At 38.4% G+C, this 4579-nt stretch overlaps 1 pseudogene; it reads right to left on the reverse strand.

Annotated features, from left to right (window-relative positions):
- Positions 1-2718: 2718 nt before the first annotated feature.
- On the reverse strand, positions 2719-3177 carry LOC102858585 (annotated as a pseudogene).
- Between the last annotated feature and the right edge of the window lie 1402 nt (positions 3178-4579).

The raw sequence follows: 4579 nt of genomic DNA on the forward strand, positions 1-4579 counted from the left end.
AATTGAGGCTGAGAAACATTAAAACTAGTTCAAAATATGAGGAACCAAGCACTAGGAACCAAAATACAACCTTAAGGATATAAGAATCATCTCAAAAACAGCTTTGAGGCATTGAATACCAATGATCAAAGATCAGATGAACTGTGGGAGGGCATCAAAGATAACATCCATGAAGAGAGCAAGAGGTCATTACAAAGGAGGAGAAAGAAAAAGCCAAAATGAATGTCAGAAAGGCTGAGTGTAGGAGCTCAGAATAAGAGTTAAAAGTCATCAGAGTCAAATTGGGTCTAAACTTTGAAGTTAATATTAGAAGCAGCACAAATATAAATGAAAGGGCCATCATTATTCTTTATTGATGCTAGGTATCCATGAAGGGCTTAAGCACAGCAGAGATTCTGAGGATGGTGCAAGGTTTTGTTCTGTTGTACCGCATCACTAGAAGTCACGGCCAATTTGATAGCTAACGGCAATAACAATCTATGCCACAGCTACTTGATCTGACAAAGAAAATATCTGCAGTCTTGCCAAACAGCTGAAGGATTTTTTTCATGTACAATGAAGCCATCTGAGAAGGAAGCCACTGCGTGACAGAGGAGGTGCATTGGAGCTGTTAAGCCACAAGTGTCACTGTGAAAAGCAATCACTTTGAATATTAGCACCTCTTTAGCAGCCCGAAGGCTTTGTGCAAACATTTGCGATAATGGACTAAAGCATGAATCATTTGGTAGTGAATTCTGATAGTTCTGAAACCACATGTTTTTACAGCACTAACAGAAACAAATATTCTTATTTTAGAAGCATCACTTGGTTGAGACAAAAATCATTAAAAGTGGGGGGGGAGCAACTCAATTACATCCTATCAACATTTATGAGTGTTTATTACATGAAAATAATCACTGTGGTAAGGACTGTAGAAGACACATTCTTCAATTTTTTTCCCCCTTAGCAAGTTCTAGAGCCTCTCCTTCTCTTTTAGCCTTGATTTAGATGCAAAGTTGCACTCCTCATTGATCTGGCTCACTCTTTTTTTAAAAAAAAATTATTGTTAATTTCAATGAAAATTTATAGAGGCTTTGGATTTCCATTCATTCATTGTTGCACTTTTCTCTCCTCCCAATCCTCCCTGCTAGTACATTACCCTCTGGGAAAGGAAAAGAAAAATTATTTCATTGTTTTACAATCCCTCCCCCCAGGTCCACTCCACCATGTAGCCTTCATTCTGGACTCCTGTCATGACAAAAATACCTAATCACATATCCCTCTTAAACAGTTTTCTCCCTCATCTGTTTCAGTGCAGTATACATTATTGAACCCGTGTTTCTCAGTCTTCCCCCAACCCCAAGGTCAGTCCTCTTTCACAACAGTGGCACTATGGAGTATTTGTCCTTTTGTGACTGAGATATTTTACTCAGCATAATGTCCTCCAGTGTCACCCGTTTTGAATAATATTACATGAGTTTCTTGTTTTTCAATGCAGTGTAGTATTCCATTGTGTGAATATACCACAGCTTCTCTATCCATTCGTTTGTTGATGGGCACTTAGGTTGTTTCCAACTCCTTGCTATTGTGAACAAAACCACATGGGTATGCATATATCTGCTTGGATGTCAGTTATAGTCTCTTTGGGGTATATTCCCAGTAGTGAAATTACTGGGTCAAATGGTATCTCTATTTGCAACTTTTTGAGAAAGCGCCATACCACCTTCCACAGCGGCTGCACCATTTTACATTCCCACCAACACTGAATAAGGGTTCCAGTTTCTCCACAGCCTTGCCAGCATTTGTTGCTTGCTGTTCTGTTAAATTTTGCTGTTCTTACTGGGGTGAGATGATATCTCATAGTTGTTTTGATTTGCATCTTTCTCAGAGCTAGGGATTTTGAACATTTCTTCATGTGCTTGTTGGCCATCTGAATGTCTTCTTTGGTGAAGTGTCTGTTCATATCCTGTGCCCATTTTTCTATTGGATTATTTATCTTGTTGTGGTGCTCAAGTATTTTATTTTTTTTTTAGAATAACAAAAAATATTTTACTAAAACATAAGATTTACAGAAGTTTCCAGACAAGCCATACAAAATGGCCACAAGCTTTTTTCTTGAGGGGAGGATTCTGTGCTTGACAGCAAAGTCACAATGTTATTAGTGAGGGCTGTGATGTTTGTTTAATGTTCCCATTTTGGTTCAAACAATCAAGCTTTTTCATCAATAGTGTCTAAATAAAGTTAGACTTGACTAGAGGGTATATTCTAAAGAACAATTGGTTAGCTGCTTTTAACCAATGCAATTACATCACCATAAAAAGAGGGAAGAGAGCCTATAAATTTAAAATAAAGTTACTTCCCCCTCAAAAAAAAAAAAAAAAAAAAAAAAGGAAAACACCCACACCCCTGCAGCTAACCCTGACTACTACCTTCATTCACAGTGCTTTATACTTAAAACCATGATGGGGAAAGAAATGAATAAAAGCAGAGATGGGCCACCGCTTTTAAACATTTTGCAACAATCCAGATGATACTTCTAGCCTCTGCTCATGCTTTACAACAGTGAATCAGGACAAGACAGATTTGCTAATGTGCATTTAATCACCAAAGGACTGAAGATGTCTGGACTTTTTATTCTGTAGTGTGTGTTTCTAAGACTGTGTCCATTAAATGCAAACAAAAAAGGAAGAAGTCTTGGCAGAACAGAAATAGTGATGCACACTTGAGGATCAGACCGACTTAAATATTATTCATGGCATACAGCCTAGTCCATGTTCTAGCTGTTTTTGTGGCTTGGGCTTCGTTGGTCTTCCACTGCTCCGCTACATCGTTTGCTAATGGTTCATCTGGATTGGGAACACTTAACAAAGCCTGGATCGAAAGCAGAACTGTGTGGATCTGCAGTGCTGGGGACCACTTACCTTTCACAATATCTAAACATATTCTTCCCAACTTGTCTACATTAGGGTGATAAATTTTGATCATGAAACGTACTTTAGGAGCTGCCATTGGGTATTCTTCTGGAAGGAATAGTTCAAGTTTAAAAGTCCCTCCCTCAAAGGGGAAATCCTGGGGGCCAGCAATGACCACATGAAAATAACGAGCGTTGCTTTCATCTGGTTCTGCTTTAATCCCGGGAACAGGTTCTGCCAGCAAATGCTGGGTTTCCTTGACAATCCTGCGGGGCAGCCCGGCCATCTTGTCAGATCCCGCATTCGGCCTCTAGTCTCCGGTGCTCAAGTATTTTATAAATTCTGGATATAAGTCCCTTATCTGATACGTCATTACCAATTACTTTTTTCCCAGTCTGTGGTTTCCCTTTTTAGCCTGTTGGAGAAGTTTTTGGATGTGCATAGGGATTTGATTTTTAGCCTGTCCCATTCATCTATTTTATCTTTTCCTGGCTGTAGGTGATGTTGCTCACTTTTTTGCAAACTATTCTCCACTTTGCTGCGACAATCTTCTTTCTAAAATAACAAATATATCCTACTGCTTGCCTGTCTAACGTTCTTCAGTGGTGCACTGTAGTCTTCAGAACTGATTCCAAGATTTTCTGTGTGGCACAGGCAAATTTTCATTTTGGTTTCTCCTACTGTTTTATCACTATCCTCTCAAGGGCCTTGTGTCTGTACAGAGAAAGCTATTTGTTCGTAGTCCGGCAAAAAGACTATACATATTCTCTCTCCATCTCTGTATTTCTTCTAAATTAATTTAGTCTTGGAAGGACACACCTCTTCTTTTTCTTCCTGTTTTTCTCCCAAGTCTTCTTGAGTAACCATAGCACACCATCTAACCTTCCTCAGAATACTTTGCATACTAGTCTGTGATTGGTACACTCACCCACCACTGTGTTGGAAGCTACTTAGAAACAAGAGTTGCTTCTTTCTATATCTTTTGCATTATTATTGTGTTTAGCCCATAGCTTGGGCTCAATAAATAGGGGGTGGAGGGTTTGAGGCATTTAAAAAAATATACTTGTTTATTTACAAAATTAGAATACATATTTTTGAGAACAAATTCTTCCAATTTCCCTCACCCCCCATCAAATTGTAGAACTAAATGATTAATTCCTCCTCCCCCTGTACACCTCATCCCTTTTTTCTCAATAAGTAGTTTTATGTGCTATTAAATCTAGGTTCTAAGTGTCTCTTCTGTGTCTTGACTAAAGCCCTTGTTGTAAATTGGGGTACTAAAGCAAATCCTTCTATTCCCCCCTTCCATCTTCTTTTAATTCTTCTTGGGTCATTTAATATTCTGCTCATAGCATCCTTAAACATTGCATCTCAAGGTTTGAATTTGTTCTTCAGTTCCTTCAGCTTAAGAAATGTGGAGCAGGGGAGCTCTGGTGGCCTAGTGACAAGAAGCTGCACTGCAATCCCAGAGGTATGAGGTTTGAATCCACCAGATGCTCTGCTGGAGAAGAAGGGACAATCTCCTCCTGTACCAGTCAGATCTGATTTGACTGTACACGTACACATGAATGAATGAATGAATGAATGAATGAATGAATGAATAAATGAATGAATGAATAAATAAATAAATAAATAAATAAATAAATAAATAAATAAATAAATAAATACATAAATAAAAGAAATGTGGA

This window comes from Elephantulus edwardii, unplaced genomic scaffold, assembly GCF_000299155.1.
Source record: "Elephantulus edwardii isolate Elephantulus edwardi_28Jun2011 unplaced genomic scaffold, EleEdw1.0 scaffold00270, whole genome shotgun sequence".
Taxonomy (NCBI): Eukaryota; Metazoa; Chordata; class Mammalia; order Macroscelidea; family Macroscelididae; genus Elephantulus; species Elephantulus edwardii.